Genomic DNA, 18,536 nt, shown 5'->3' with positions numbered 1-18,536 from the left:
CAGTCACTCTCTGATGTATCTTTCTGATAATCACCCTCTGATATATCTGTTTGAAAATCACTCTCCGATGTATCTGTCTGATAATCGCCCTCTGATGTATCTGTCTGAGAGTCACCCTCTGATTTATCTGTCTGATAGTCACCCTCTGATGTATCTGTCTGATCGTCACCCTCTGATATATCTGTTTTAAAAATCACTCTCCGAAGTATCTGTCTGATAATCGCCCACTGATGTATCTGTCTGAGAGTAACCCTCTGATGTATCTCTCTGATCGTCACTCTCTGATGTCTCTGTCTGCTAGTCACTATCTGATGTATCTGTCTGATAGTCACTCTCTGATGTATCTGTCTGAAATTCACCCTCTGATTTATCTGTGTGATAGTCACCCTCTGATGTATCTCTCTGATCGTCAACCTCTGATGTATTTGTCTGATAGTCACCCTCTGATGTATCTGTCTGATGGTCACTCTCTGATGTATCTGTCTGATAGTCACTCTCTGATGTATCTGTCTAATAGTCACTCTCTCAATGTATCTGTCTGATAGTCACTCTCTGATGTATCTGTCTCATAGTCACTCTCTGATGTATCTGTCTGATAATCACTCTCTGATGTATCTGTCTGAAAATCACCCTCTGATATATCTGTCTGATGGTCACTCTCTGATGTATCTGTCTGATGGTCACTCTCTGATGTACCTGTCTGATAGTCACTCTCTGATATATATGTCTGATAGTCACACTCTGATGTATCTGTCTGAGAGTCACTCTCTGATGTATCACTCTGATCGTCACCCTCTGATGAATCTGTCTGATAATCACCCTCTGATGTATCTGTCTGATAATCACACTCAGATGTATCTGTCTGATAGTCACCCTCTGATGTATCTCTCTGATCATCACTCTCTGATGCATCTGTCTGATATTCACCCTCTGATGTATCTCTCTGATCGTCACCCTCTGATGTATCTGTCTGATAGTCACCCTCTGATGAATCTGTCTGATAATCACCCTCTGATGTATCTGTGTGATAGTCACCCTCTGATGTATCTCTCTGATCGTCAACCTCTGATGTATTTGTCTGATAGTCACCCTCTGATGTATCTGTCTGATGGTCACTCTCTGATGTATCTGTCTGATAGTCACTCTCTGATGTATCTGTCTAATAGTCACCCTCTCAATGTATCTGTCTGATGGTCACTCTCTGATGTATCTGTCTGATAGTCACTCTCTGATATATCTGTCTGATAGTAACTCTGATGTATCTGTCTGATAGTCACTCTCTGATGTATCTGTCTGATAGTCTCTCTCTGATGTATTTGTCTGATAGTCACTCTCTGATGACTTTCTCTGATAATCACCAACTGATGTATCTCTCTGAGAGTCACTCTCTGATGTATCTGTCTGATAGTCACCCTCCGATGTACCTGCCTGATAGTCACCCTCTGATGTATCTGCCTGATAATCACCCTCTGATGTATCTCTCTGATCGTCACTCTCTGATGCATCTGTCTTAAATTCACCCTGTGATGTATCTGCCTGAGAGTCACTCTCTGATGTATCTGTCTGATAGCCACCCTCTGATATATCTGTCTGATCGTCACCCTCTGATGTATCTGTCTGATCGTCACCCACTGATGTATCTGCCTGATAGTCACTCTCTGATATATCTGTCTGATCGTCACTCTCTGACGTTTCTGTCTGATAATCACCCTCTGATGTATCTGTCTGATCATCACTCTCTGTTATATCTATCTGATAGTCACCCTCTGATGTATCTCTCTGATCGTCACTCTCTGATGTATCTGTCTGATAGTCACTATCTGATGTATCTGTCTGATAGTCACTCTCTGATGTATCTGTCTGAAATTCACCCTCTGATTTATCTGTGTGATAGTCACCCTCTGATGTATCTGTCTGATGGTCACTCTCTGATGTATGTGTCTGATAGTCACTCTCTGATGTATCTGTCTGATAGTCACTCTCTCAATGTATCTGTCTGGTAGTCACTCTCTGATGTATCTGTCTGATAGTCACTCTCTGATGTATCTGTCTGATAGTCACCCTCTGATTTATCTGTCTGATAGTCACCCTCTGATGTATCTGTCTGAAAATCACCCTCTGATGTATCTCTCTGATCGTCACCCTCTGATGTATCTGTCTGATAGTCACTCTCTGTTGTATCTGTCTGATAGTCACTCTCTGATGTATCTGTCTGATAATCACTCTCTGATGTATCTGTCTGAAAATCACCCTCTGATATATCTGTCTGATAGTCACCCTCTGATGTATCTGTCTGATGGTCACTCTCTGTTGTATCTGTCTGATAGTCACACTCTGATGTATCGGTCTGAGAGTCACTCTCTGATGTATCTGTCTGATAGTCACTCTGTGATGTATCTGTCTGATAGTCACTCTCTGATGTATCTGTCTGATAGTCACTCTCTGATGTATCTGTCTGATAATCACTCTCTGATGTATCTGTCTGATAGTCACTCTGTGATGAATCTGTCTGATAGTCACTCTCTGATGTATCTGTCTGATAATCACTCTCTGATGTATCTGTCTGATAATCACTCTCTGATGTATCTGTCTGATAATCACTCTCTGATATATCTGTCTGCTTGTCACTCTCTGTTGTATCTGTCTGATGGTCACTCTCTGATGTACCTGTCTGATAGTCACTCTCTGATATATCTGTCTGATAGTCACACTCTGACGTTTCTGTCTGATAATCACCCTCTGATGTATCTGTCTGATCATCACTCTCTGTTATATCTATCTGATAGTCACCCTCTGATGTATCTCTCTGATCGTCACTCTCTGATGTATCTGTCTGATAGTCACTATCTGATGTATCTGTCTGATAGTCACTCTCTGATGTATCTGTCTGAAATTCACCCTCTGATTTATCTGTGTGATAGTCACCCTCTGATGTATCTGTCTGATGGTCACTCTCTGATGTATGTGTCTGATAGTCACTCTCTGATGTATCTGTCTGATAGTCACTCTCTCAATGTATCTGTCTGGTAGTCACTCTCTGATGTATCTGTCTGATAGTCACTCTCTGATGTATCTGTCTGATAGTCACCCTCTGATTTATCTGTCTGATAGTCACCCTCTGATGTATCTGTCTGAAAATCACCCTCTGATGTATCTCTCTGATCGTCACCCTCTGATGTATCTGTCTGATAGTCACTCTCTGTTGTATCTGTCTGATAGTCACTCTCTGATGTATCTGTCTGATAATCACTCTCTGATGTATCTGTCTGAAAATCACCCTCTGATATATCTGTCTGATAGTCACCCTCTGATGTATCTGTCTGATGGTCACTCTCTGATGTATCTGTCTGATAGTCACTCTCTCAATGTATCTGTCTGGTAGTCACTCTCTGATGTATCTGTCTGATAGTCACTCTCTGATGTATCTGTCTGATAATCACTCTCCGATGTATCTGTCTAAAAATCACCCTCTGATTTATCTGTCTGATAGTCACCCTCTGATGTATCTGTCTGAAATTCACCCTCTGATGTATCTCTCTGATCGTCACCCTCTGATGTATCTGTCTGATAATCACTCTCTGATGTATCTGTCTGAAAATCACCCTCTGATGTATCTCTCTGATCGTCACCCTCTGATGTATCTCTCTGATAGTCACCCTCTGATGTATCTGTCTGAAAATCACTCTCTGATATATCTGTCTGATCGTCACCCTCTGATGTATCTGTCTGAGAGTAACCATCTGATATATCTGTCTGAGAGTCACTCTCCGATGTATCTGTCTGATAGTCACTCTCTGTTATATCTATCTGATAGTCACCCTCTGATATATCTGTCTGATAGTCACTCTCTGATGTATCTGTCTGATAATCACCCTCTGATGTATCTGTCTGAGAGTAACCATCTGATATATCTGTCTGAGAGTCACTCTCCGATGTATCTGTCTGATAGTCACTCTCTGTTATACCTATCTGATAGTCACCCTATGATATATCTATCTGATAGTCACTCTCTGATGTGTCTGTCTGATAGTCACTCTCTGATGTATCTGTCTGATAGACACTCTCTGACGTTTCTGTCTGATAATCACCCTCTGATGTATCTGTCTGATAGTCACCCTCTGATATATCTGTCTGATAGACACTCTCTGATGTATCTATCTGATAGTCACCCTCTGATATATCTGTCTGATAGTCACTCTCTGACGTTTCTGTCTGATAATCACCCTCTGATATATCTATCTGATAGTCACTCTCTGATATATCTGTCTGATAGTCACCCTCTGATATATCTGTCTGAAAATCACCCTCTGATATATCTGTCTGATAGACACTCTCTGATGTATCTTTCTGATAGTCACCCTCTGATATATCTGTCTGATAGTCACTCTCTGACGTTTCTGTCTGATAATCACCCTCTGATATATCTATCTGACAGTCACTCTCTGATATATCTGTCTGATGGTCACTCTCTGACGTTTCTGTCTGATAGTCACTCTCTGATATATTTATCTGATAGTCACTCTCTGATATATCTGTCTGATAGTCACTCTCTGATGTATCTGTCTGATAGTCACTCTCTGATGTATCTGTCTGATAGTCACTCTCTGATATATCTATCTGATAGTCACTCTCTGATGTATCTGTCTGATAGTCACCCTCTGATATATCTGTCTGATAGTCACTCTCTGATGTATCTGTCTGATAGTCACCCTCTGTTATATCTGTCTGATAGTCACTCTCTGATATATCTGTCTGAAAATCACCCTCTGATTTATCTGTCTGATAGTCACCCTCTGATGTATCTGTCTGATCGTCACACTCTGATATATCTGTCTGAAAATCACCCTCTGATGTATCTGTCTGATAATCACCCTCTGATATATCTCACTGATCGTCAATCTCTGATGTTTCTGTCTGATAGTCACCCTCTGATGTTTCTGTCTGATAGTCACCCTCTGATGTATCTCTCTGATCGTCACCCTCTGATGTATCTCACTGATCGTCAATCTCTGATGTATCTGTCTGATAGTCACCCTCTGATGTATCTGTCTGATAGTCACCCTCTGATGTATCTGTCTGATAGTCACCCTCTGATATATCTGTCTGAAAATCACCCTCTGATGTATCTGTCTGATAATCACCCTCTGATATATCTGTTTGAAAATCACCCTCTGATATATCTGTCTGATAATCACTCTCTGATGTATCTCTCTGATCGTCACCCTCTGATGTATCTGTCTGATAGTCACTCTCTGATGTATCTGTCTGATAGTCACTCTCTGATGTATCTGTCTGATAGTCACTCTCTGATGTATCTGTCTGATAGTCACTCTCTGATGTATCTGTCTAAAAATCACCCTCTGATTTATCTGTCTGATAGTCACCCTCTGATGTATCTCTCTGATCGTCACCCTCTGTTGTATCTCTCTGATCGTCACTCTCTGATGTATCTGTCTGATAGTCACCCTCTGATGGATCTTTCTGTTAGTCACCCTCTGATGTATCTGTCTGATGGTCACTCTCTGATGTATCTGTCTGATGGTCACTCTCTGATGTACCTGTCTGATAGTCACTCTCTGATGTATCTGTCTGAAAATCACCCTCTGATTTAACTGTCTGATAGTCACCCTCTGATGTATCTGTCTGATCGTCACCCTCTGATGTATCTGTCTGATGGTCACCCTCTGATGTATCTGTCTGATCGTCACCCTCTGATGTATCTGTCTGATAGTCACACTCTGATGTATCTGTCTGATAGTCACCCTCTGATGTATCTGTCTGATAGTCACCCTCTGATATATCTGTCTGAAAGTCACCCTCTGATGTATCTGTCTGAGAGTCACCCTCTGATTTATCTGTCTGATAGTGACCCTCTGATGTATCTGTCTGATCGTCACACTCTGATATATCTGTTTGAAAATCACTCTCCGATGTATCTGTCTGATAATCGCCCTCTGATGTATCTCTCTGATCGTCACCCTCTGATGTATCTCTCTGATCGTCACTATCTGATGTATCTGTCTAATAGTCACTCTCTGATGAATTTCTCTGATAATCACTAACTGATGTATCTCTCTGACAGTCACTCTCTGATATATCTGTCTGATAATCAATCTCTCATGTATCTCTCTGATCGTCACTCTCTGATGTTTCTGTCTGATAGTCACTATCTGATGTATCTGTTTGAAAATCACCCTCTGATGTATCTCTCTGATCGTCACCCTCTGATGTATCTCTCTGATAATCACCCTCTGATATATCTGTCTGATAGTCACTCTCTGATGTATCTGTCTGATAGTCACTCTCTGATGTATCTGTCTGATAGTCACTCTCTGATGAATTTCTCTGATAGTCACTCTCTGATGTATCTGTCTGATAGTCACTCTCTGATGTATCTGTTTGAAAATCACCCTCTGATGTCTCTCTCTGATCGTCACCCTCTGATGTATCTCTCTGATAGTCACCCTCTGATATATCTGTCTGATAGTCACTCTCTGATGTATCTCTCTGATCGTCACTATCTGATGTATCTGTCTAATAGTCACTCTCTGATGAATTTCTCTGATAATCACTAACTGATGTATCTCTCTGATAGTCACTCTCTGATATATCTGTCTGATAATCAATCTCTCATGTATCTCTCTGATCGTCACCCTCTGATGTATCTCTCTGATAATCACCCTCTGATGTATCTGTCTGAAAATCATCCTCTGATGTATCTCTCTGATCGTCACCCTCTGATGTATCTCTTTGATAGTCACCCTCTGATGTATCTGTCTGATAATCACCCTCTGATATATCTGTCTGATAGTCACTCTCTGATGTATCTGTCTGATAGTCACTCTCTGATGTATCTGTCTGATAGTCACTCTCTGATGAATTTCTCTGATAGTCACTCTCTGATGTATCTGTCTGATAGTCACTCTCTGATGTATCTGTCTGATAGTCACTCTCTGATGGATCTGTCTGATAATCACCCTCTGATGTAACTGTCTGATAATCACCCTCTGATGTAACTGTCTGATAGTCACTCTCTGATGTATCTCTCTGATCGTCACGCTCCGATCTATCTCTCTGATAGTCACCCTCTGATGCATCTCTCTGATAGTCACCCTCTGATGTATCTGTCTGATAATCACTCTCTGATGTATCTCTCTGATCGTTACCCTCTGATGTATCTGTCTGATAGTCACCCTCTGATGTATCTGTCTGATAATCACCCTCTGATGGATCTGTCTGATAGTCACTCTCTGATATATTTGTCTTATAGTCACTCTCTGATATATCTGTCTGATAATCAATCTCTCATGTATCTCTCTGATCGTCACCCTCTGATGTATCTCACTGATCGTCACTCTCTGATGTATCTGTCTGAAGTTCACCCTCTGATTTATCTGTCTGATAGTCACCCTCTGATGTATCTCTCTGATCGTCACCATCTGATGTATCTGTCTGATAGTCACTCTCTGATGTATCTGTCTGATAGTCACTCTCTGATATATCTGTCTGATTGTCACTCTCTGATATATCTGTCTGATAATCAATCTCTCATGTATCTCTCTGATCGTCACCCTCTGATGTATCTCACTGATCGTCACTCTCTGATGTATCTGTCTGAAATTCACCCTCTGATTTATCTGTCTGATAGTCACCCTCTGATGTATCTCTCTGATCGTCACCATCTGATGTATCTGTCTGATAGTCACTCTCTGATGTATCTGTCTGATAGTCACTCTCTGATATATCTGTCTGATTGTCACTCTCTGATATATCTGTCTGATAGTCACTCTCTGATGTATCTGTCTGTAGTCTCACTCTGATATATCTGTCTGATTGTCACTCTCTGATATATCTGTCTGATTGTCACTCTCTGATGTATCTGTCTGATAGTCACCCTCTGATATATCTGTCTGATAGTCACTCTCTGATATATCTGTCTGATTGTCACTCTCTGATGTATCTGTCTGATAGTCACTCTCTGATGAATTTCTCTGATAGTCACTCTCTGATATATCTGTCTGATAATCAGCCTCTGATGTATCTGTCTGATAGTCACTCTCTGATGTATCTGTCTGATAGTCACTCTCTGATGTATCTGTCTGATAGTCACTCTCTGATGAATTTCTCTGATAGTCACTCTCTGATATATCTGTCTGATAATCACTCTCTGATGTATCTCTCTGATCGTCACCCTCTGATGTATCTGTCTGATAGTCACCCTCTGATGTATCTGTCTGATAATCACCCTCTGATGTATCTGTCTGATAGTCACTCTCTGATATATCTGTCTTACAGTCACTCTCTGATATATCTGTCTGATAATCAATCTCTCATGTATCTGTCTGATAGTCACCCTCTGATATATCTGTCTGATTGTCACTCTCTGATGTAACTGTCTGATAATCACCCTCTGATGTAACTGTCTGATAGTCACTCTCTGATGTATCTCTCTGATCGTCACGCTCCGATCTATCTCTCTGATAGTCACCCTCTGATGCATCTCTCTGATAGTCACCCTCTGATGTATCTGTCTGATAATCACTCTCTGATGTATCTCTCTGATCGTTACCCTCTGATGTATCTGTCTGATAGTCACCCTCTGATGTATCTGTCTGATAATCACCCTCTGATGGATCTGTCTGATAGTCACTCTCTGATATATTTGTCTTATAGTCACTCTCTGATATATCTGTCTGATAATCAATCTCTCATGTATCTCTCTGATCGTCACCCTCTGATGTATCTCACTGATCGTCACTCTCTGATGTATCTGTCTGAAGTTCACCCTCTGATTTATCTGTCTGATAGTCACCCTCTGATGTATCTCTCTGATCGTCACCATCTGATGTATCTGTCTGATAGTCACTCTCTGATGTATCTGTCTGATAGTCACTCTCTGATATATCTGTCTGATTGTCACTCTCTGATATATCTGTCTGATAATCAATCTCTCATGTATCTCTCTGATCGTCACCCTCTGATGTATCTCACTGATCGTCACTCTCTGATGTATCTGTCTGAAATTCACCCTCTGATTTATCTGTCTGATAGTCACCCTCTGATGTATCTCTCTGATCGTCACCATCTGATGTATCTGTCTGATAGTCACTCTCTGATGTATCTGTCTGATAGTCACTCTCTGATATATCTGTCTGATTGTCACTCTCTGATATATCTGTCTGATAGTCACTCTCTGATGTATCTGTCTGTAGTCTCACTCTGATATATCTGTCTGATTGTCACTCTCTGATATATCTGTCTGATTGTCACTCTCTGATGTATCTGTCTGATAGTCACCCTCTGATATATCTGTCTGATAGTCACTCTCTGATATATCTGTCTGATTGTCACTCTCTGATGTATCTGTCTGATAGTCACTCTCTGATGAATTTCTCTGATAGTCACTCTCTGATATATCTGTCTGATAATCAGCCTCTGATGTATCTGTCTGATAGTCACTCTCTGATGTATCTGTCTGATAGTCACTCTCTGATGTATCTGTCTGATAGTCACTCTCTGATGAATTTCTCTGATAGTCACTCTCTGATATATCTGTCTGATAATCACTCTCTGATGTATCTCTCTGATCGTCACCCTCTGATGTATCTGTCTGATAGTCACCCTCTGATGTATCTGTCTGATAATCACCCTCTGATGTATCTGTCTGATAGTCACTCTCTGATATATCTGTCTTACAGTCACTCTCTGATATATCTGTCTGATAATCAATCTCTCATGTATCTGTCTGATAGTCACCCTCTGATATATCTGTCTGATAGTCACTCTCTGATATATCTTTCTGATAGTCTCAATCTGATATATCTGTCTGACAGACACTCTCTGATGTGTCTGTCTGATTGTCACTCTCTGATGTATCTGTCTGATAGTCACCCTCTGATATATCTGTCTGATAATCACCCTCTGATGTATCTGTCTGATAGTCACTCTCTGATATATCTGCCTGATAGTCACCCTCTGATATATCTCTCTGAAAATCACCCTCTGATATATCTGTTTGATAGTCACCCTCTGATGTATTTGGCTGATAGTCACCCTCTGATATATCTGTTTGAAAATCACCCTCTGATATATCTCTCTGATCATCACCCTCTGATGTATCTGTCTGATAGTCACTCTCTGATGTACCTGTCTGATAGTCACTCTCTGATATATCTGTCTGATAGTCACACTCTGATGTATCTGTCTGAGAGTCACTCTCTGATGTATCTGTCTGATAGTGACTCTCTGATGTATCTGTCTGATAGTCACTCTCTGATGTATCTGTCTGATAGTCACCCTCTGATGTATCTCTCTGATCGTCACACTCTGATGTATCTGTCTGATCGTCACCCTCTGATGTATCTGTCTGATGGTCACTCTCTGATGTACCTGTCTGATAGTCACTCTCTGATATATCTGTCTGATAGTCACACTCTGATGTATCTGTCTGAGAGTCACTCTCTGATGTATCTGTCTGATAGTCACTCACTGATGTCTCTGTCTGAAATTCACACTCTGATTTATCTGTCTGATAGTCACCCTCTGATGTATCTCTCTGATCGTCACCCTCTGATGTATCTGTCTGATAGTCACCCTCTGATGTATCTGTCTGATGGTCACTCTCTGATGTATCTGTCTGATAATCACCCTCTGATGTATCTGTCTGATAGTCACTTCCTGATGTATCTGTCTGATAGTCACTCTCTGATGTATCTGTCTGATAGTGACTCTCTGATATATCTGTCTGATAATCACCCTCTGATATATCTGTCTGATAGTCACTCTCTGATGTATCTGTCTGATAGTCACTTTCTGATGAATTTCTCTGATAGTCACTCTCTGATATATCTGTCTGATAATCACCCTCTGATGTATCTGTCTGATAGTCACTCTCTGATGTATCTGATTGATAGTCACTCTCTGATGTATCTGTCTGATAGTGACTCTCTGATGTATCTGTCTGATAATCACCCTCTGATGTAACTGTCTGATAATCACCCTCTGATGTAACTGTCTGATAGTCACTCTCTGATGTATCTCTCTGATCGTCACCCTCTGATGTATCTCTCTGATAGTCACCCTCTGATGCATCTGTCTGATAGTCACCCTCTGATGTATCTGTCTGATAATCACTCTCTGATGTATCTCTCTGATCGTCACCCTCTGATGTATCTGTCTGACAGTCACCCTCTGATGTATCTGTCTGATAATCACCCTCTGATGTATCTGTCTGATAGTCACTCTCTGATATATCTGTCTTATAGTCACTCTGTGATATATCTGTCTGATAATCAATCTCTCATGTATCTCTCTGATCGTCACCCTCTGATGTATCTCACTGATCGTCACTCTCTGATGTATCTGTCTGAAATTCACCCTCTGATTTATCTGTCTGATAGTCACCCTCTGATGTATCTCTCTGATCGTCACCCTCTGATGTATCTGTCTGATAGTCACCCTCTGATATATCTTTCTGAAAATCACTCTCCGATGTATCTGTCTGATAATCACTGTCTGATATATCTGTCTGATAGTCACCCTCTGATATATCTGTCTGATAGTCACTCTCTGATGTATCTCTCTGATCGTCACCCTCTGATGTATCTGTCTGAAATTCACACTCTGATTTATCTGTCTGATAGTCACTCTCTGATATATCTGTCTGATAGTCACTCTCTGATGTATCTCTCTGATCGTCACCCTTTGATGTATCTGTCTGATAGTCACTCTCTGATGTATCTGTCTGATAGTCACTCTCTGATATATCTGTCTGATTGTCACTCTCTGATATATCTGTCTGATAGTCTCACTCTGATGTATCTGTCTGATATTCATCCTCTGATATATCTCTCTGAAAATCACCCTCTGATGCATCTCTCTGAAAATCACCCTCTGATATATCTGTCTGATAGTCACTCTCTGGTGTATCTGTCTGATAGTTACCCTCTGATGTATCTGCCTGATAATCACCCTCTGATGTATCTGTCTGATAGTCACTCTCTGATATATCTGTCTGATAGTCACTCTCTGATGTATCTGTCTGATAGTCACTCTCTGATGTATCTGCCTGATAATCACCCTCTGATATATCTGTCTGATAGTCACTCTCTGATATATCTGTCTGATAGTCACTCTCTGATGTATCTGTCTGATAGTCACTCTCTGATGTATCTGCCTGATAATCACTCTCTGATGTATCTGTCTGATATTCACTCTCTCATATATCTGTCTGATAGTCACTCTCTGATATATCTGTCTGATAGTCACTCTCTGATGTATCTGTCTGATAATCACCCTCTGATGTATCTGTCTGATAATCACCCTCTGATATATCTGTCTGATAGTCACCCTCTGATGTATCTGTCTGATAATCACCCTCTGATATATCTGTCTGATAGTCACCCTCTGATGTATCTGTCTGATAGTCACTCTCTGATATATCTGTCTGATAGTCACTCTCTGATGTATCTCTCTGATCGTCACCCTCTGATTTATCTGTCTGAAATTCACCCTCTGATTTATCTGTCTGAAAGTCACTCTCTGATATATCTGTCTGATAGTCACTCTCTGATGTATCTCTCTGATCGTCACCCTTTGATGTATCTGTCTGATAGTCACTCTCTGATGTATCTGTCTGATAGTCACTCTCTGATATATCTGTCTGATTGTCACTCTCTGATATATCTGTCTGATAGTCTCACTCTGATGTATCTGTCTGATATTCATCCTCTTATATATCTATCTGAAAATCACCCTCTGATGCATCTCTCTGAAAATCACCCTCTGATATCTCTGTCTGATAGTCACTCTCTGATGTATCTGTCTGATAGTTACCCTCTGATGTATCTGTCTGATAGTCACTCTCTGATATATCTGTCTGATCGTCACTCTCTGATGTATCTCTCTGATCGTCACCCTTTGATGTATCTGTCTGATAGTCACTCTCTGATGTATCTGTCTGATAGTCACTCTCTGATATATCTGTCTGATTGTCACTCTCTGATATATCTGTCTGATGGTCTCACTCTGATGTATCTGTCTGATATTCATCCTCTTATATATCTATCTGAAAATCACCCTCTGATTCATCTCTCTGAAAATCACCCTCTGATATATCTGTCTGATAGTCACTCTCTGATGTATCTGTCTGATAGTTACCCTCTGATGTATCTGCCTGATAATCACCCTCTGATGTATCTGTCTGATAGTCACTCTCTGATATATCTGTCTGATAGTCACTCTCTGATGTATCTGTCTGATAGTCACTCTCTGATATATCTGTCTGATATTCACTCTCTGATGTATCTGTCTGATAGTCACTCTCTGATGTATCTGTCTGATAGTCACTCTCTGATATATCTGTCTGATTGTCACTCTCTGATATATCTGTCTGATAGTCTCACTCTGATGTATCTGTCTGATATTCATCCTCTTATATATCCATCTGAAAATCACCCTCTGATGCATCTCTCTGAAAATCACCCTCTGATATATCTGTCTGATAGTCACTCTCTGATGTATCTGTCTGATAGTTACCCTCTGATGTATCTGCCTGATAATCACCCTCTGATTTATCTGTCTGAAATTCACCCTCTGATTTATCTGTCTGATAGTCACTCTCTGATATTTCTGTCTGATAGTCACTCTCTGATGTATCTCTCTGATCGTCACCCTTTGATGTATCTGTCTGATAGTCACTCTCTGATGTATCTGTCTGATAGTCACTCTCTGATATATCTGTCTGATTGTCACTCTCTGATATATCTGTCTGATAGTCTCACTCTGATGTATCTGTCTGATATTCATCCTCTTATATATCTATCTGAAAATCACCCTCTGATGCATCTCTCTGAAAATCACCCTCTGATATCTCTGTCTGATAGTCACTCTCTGATGTATCTGTCTGATAGTTACCCTCTGATGTATCTGCCTGATAATCACCCTCTGATGTATCTGTCTGATAGTCACTCTCTGATATATCTGTCTGATAGTCACTCTCTGATGTATCTGTCTGATAGTCACTCTCTGATGTATCTGCCTGATAATCACCCTCTGATATATCTGTCTGATAGTCACTCTCTGATATATCTGTCTGATAGTCACTCTCTGATGTATCTGTCTGATAGTCACTCTCTGATGTATCTGTCTGAAAATCACCCTCTGATGTATCTGTCTGATAATCACTCTCTGATGTATCTGTTTGAAAATCATTCTCTGATTTATCTGTCTGATAATCACTCTGTGATGTATCTCTCTGATCGTCACCCTCTGATGTATCTCTCTGATCGTCACCCTCTGATGTATCTCTCTGATCGTCACCCTCTGATGTATCTCTCTGATCGTCACCCTCTGATGTATCTCTTTGATCGTCACCCTCTGATATATCTGTCTGATAATCACCCTCTGATATATCTGTCTGATAATCACCATCTGATGTATCTGTCTGATAATCACTCTATGATATATCTGCCTGATAGTCACTCTCCGATGTTTCTGTCTGATAGTCACTCTCTGATGTATCTGTCTGATAATCACTCTCTGATTAATCTGCCTGATAGTCACCCTCTGATATATCTGTCTGATCGTCACCCTCTGATGTATCTGTCTGATATTCACCCTCTGATATATCTGTCTGAAAATCACCCTCTGATGTATCTGTCTGATATTCACCCTCTGATATATCTGTCTGAAAATCACCCTCTGATGTATCTGTCTGATAATCACCCTCTGATGTATCTGTCTGATAGTCACCCTCTGATATATCTGTTTGAAAATCACTCTCTGATGTATCTGTCTGATAATCACTCTCTGATGTATCTGTCTGATAGTCACCCCCTGATGTATCTGTCTGATAATCACTCTCTGATGTATCTGTCTGATAGTCACCCTCTGATGTATCTGTCTGAAAGTCACACTCTGATATATCTGTCTGATAGTCACCCTCTGATGTATCTGTCTGATAATCACCCTCTGATGTATCTGTCTGATAGTCACCCTCTGATATATCTGTCTGAAAATCACCCTCTGATATATCTGTCTGATAGTCACCCTCTGATATATCTTTCTGAAAATCACTCTCCGATGTATCTGTCTGATAATCACTGTCTGATATATCTGTCTGATAGTCACCCTCTGATATATCTGTCTGATAGTCACTCTCTGATGTATCTCTCTGATCGTCACCCTCTGATGTATCTGTCTGAAATTCACACTCTGATTTATCTGTCTGATAGTCACTCTCTGATATATCTGTCTGATAGTCACTCTCTGATGTATCTCTCTGATCGTCACCCTTTGATGTATCTGTCTGATAGTCACTCTCTGATGTATCTGTCTGATAGTCACTCTCTGATATATCTGTCTGATTGTCACTCTCTGATATATCTGTCTGATAGTCTCGCTCTGATGTATCTGTCTGATATTCATCCTCTGATATATCTCTCTGAAAATCACCCTCTGATGCATCTCTCTGAAAATCACCCTCTGATATATCTGTCTGATAGTCACTCTCTGGTGTATCTGTCTGATAGTTACCCTCTGATGTATCTGCCTGATAATCACCCTCTGATGTATCTGTCTGATAGTCACTCTCTGATATATCTGTCTGATAGTCACTCTCTGATGTATCTGTCTGATAGTCACTCTCTGATGTATCTGTCTGATAATCACTGTCTGATATATCTGTCTGATAGTCACCCTCTGATATATCTGTCTGATAGTCACTCTCTGATGTATCTCTCTGATCGTCACCCTCTGATGTATCTGTCTGAAATTCACACTCTGATTTATCTGTCTGATAGTCACTCTCTGATATATCTGTCTGATAGTCACTCTCTGATGTATCTCTCTGATCGTCACCCTTTGATGTATCTGTCTGATAGTCACTCTCTGATGTATCTGTCTGATAGTCACTCTCTGATATATCTGTCTGATTGTCACTCTCTGATATATCTGTCTGATAGTCTCACTCTGATGTATCTGTCTGATATTCATCCTCTGATATATCTCTCTGAAAATCACCCTCTGATGCATCTCTCTGAAAATCACCCTCTGATATATCTGTCTGATAGTCACTCTCTGGTGTATCTGTCTGATAGTTACCCTCTGATGTATCTGCCTGATAATCACCCTCTGATGTATCTGTCTGATAGTCACTCTCTGATATATCTGTCTGATAGTCACTCTCTGATGTATCTGTCTGATAGTCACTCTCTGATGTATCTGCCTGATAATCACCCTCTGATATATCTGTCTGATAGTCACTCTCTGATATATCTGTCTGATAGTCACTCTCTGATGTATCTGTCTGATAGTCACTCTCTGATGTATCTGCCTGATAATCACTCTCTGATGTATCTGTCTGATATTCACTCTCTCATATATCTGTCTGATAGTCACTCTCTGATATATCTGTCTGATAGTCACTCTCTGATGTATCTGTCTGATAATCACCCTCTGATGTATCTGTCTGATAATCACCCTCTGATATATCTGTCTGATAGTCACCCTCTGATGTATCTGTCTGATAATCACCCTCTGATATATCTGTCTGATAGTCACCCTCTGATGTATCTGTCTGATAGTCACTCTCTGATATATCTGTCTGATAGTCACTCTCTGATGTATCTCTCTGATCGTCACCCTCTGATTTATCTGTCTGAAATTCACCCTCTGATTTATCTGTCTGAAAGTCACTCTCTGATATATCTGTCTGATAGTCACTCTCTGATGTATCTCTCTGATCGTCACCCTTTGATGTATCTGTCTGATAGTCACTCTCTGATGTATCTGTCTGATAGTCACTCTCTGATATATCTGTCTGATTGTCACTCTCTGATATATCTGTCTGATAGTCTCGCTCTGATGTATCTGTCTGATATTCATCCTCTGATATATCTCTCTGAAAATCACCCTCTGATGCATCTCTCTGAAAATCACCCTCTGATATATCTGTCTGATAGTCACTCTCTGGTGTATCTGTCTGATAGTTACCCTCTGATGTATCTGCCTGATAATCACCCTCTGATGTATCTGTCTGATAGTCACTCTCTGATATATCTGTCTGATAGTCACTCTCTGATGTATCTGTCTGATAGTCACTCTCTGATGTATCTGCCTGATAATCACTCTCTGATGTATCTGTCTGATATTCACTCTCTCATATATCTGTCTGATAGTCACTCTCTGATATATCTGTCTGATAGTCACTCTCTGATGTATCTGTCTGATAATCACCCTCTGATGTATCTGTCTGATAATCACCCTCTGATATATCTGTCTGATAGTCACCCTCTGATGTATCTGTCTGATAATCACCCTCTGATATATCTGTCTGATAGTCACTCTCTGATGTATCTGTCTGATAGTTACCCTCTGATGTATCTGTCTGATAGTCACTCTCTGATATATCTGTCTGATCGTCACTCTCTGATGTATCTCTCTGATCGTCACCCTTTGATGTATCTGTCTGATAGTCACTCTCTGATGTATCTGTCTGATAGTCACTCTCTGATATATCTGTCTGATTGTCACTCTCTGATATATCTGTCTGATGGTCTCACTCTGATGTATCTGTCTGATATTCATCCTCTTATATATCTATCTGAAAATCACCCTCTGATTCATCTCTCTGAAAATCACCCTCTGATATATCTGTCTGATAGTCACTCTCTGATGTATCTGTCTGATAGTTACCCTCTGATGTATCTGCCTGATAATCACCCTCTGATGTATCTGTCTGATAGTCACTCTCTGATATATCTGTCTGATAGTCACTCTCTGATGTATCTGTCTGATAGTCACTCTCTGATATATCTGTCTGATATTCACTCTCTGATGTATCTGTCTGATAGTCACTCTCTGATGTATCTGTCTGATAGTCACTCTCTGATATATCTGTCTGATTGTCACTCTCTGATATATCTGTCTGATAGTCTCACTCTGATGTATCTGTCTGATATTCATCCTCTTATATATCCATCTGAAAATCACCCTCTGATGCATCTCTCTGAAAATCACCCTCTGATATATCTGTCTGATAGTCACTCTCTGATGTATCTGTCTGATAGTTACCCTCTGATGTATCTGCCTGATAATCACCCTCTGATTTATCTGTCTGAAATTCACCCTCTGATTTATCTGTCTGATAGTCACTCTCTGATATATCTGTCTGATAGTCACTCTCTGATGTATCTCTCTGATCGTCACCCTTTGATGTATCTGTCTGATAGTCACTCTCTGATGTATCTGTCTGATAGTCACTCTCTGATATATCTGTCTGATTGTCACTCTCTGATATATCTGTCTGATAGTCTCACTCTGATGTATCTGTCTGATATTCATCCTCTTATATATCTATCTGAAAATCACCCTCTGATGCATCTCTCTGAAAATCACCCTCTGATATCTCTGTCTGATAGTCACTCTCTGATGTATCTGTCTGATAGTTACCCTCTGATGTATCTGCCTGATAATCACCCTCTGATGTATCTGTCTGATAGTCACTCTCTGATATATCTGTCTGATAGTCACTCTCT

The sequence above is a fragment of the Heptranchias perlo genome, unplaced genomic scaffold (assembly GCF_035084215.1).
Source record: "Heptranchias perlo isolate sHepPer1 unplaced genomic scaffold, sHepPer1.hap1 HAP1_SCAFFOLD_128, whole genome shotgun sequence".
Taxonomy (NCBI): Eukaryota; Metazoa; Chordata; class Chondrichthyes; order Hexanchiformes; family Hexanchidae; genus Heptranchias; species Heptranchias perlo.
This window is presented reverse-complemented; position numbering follows the sequence as displayed.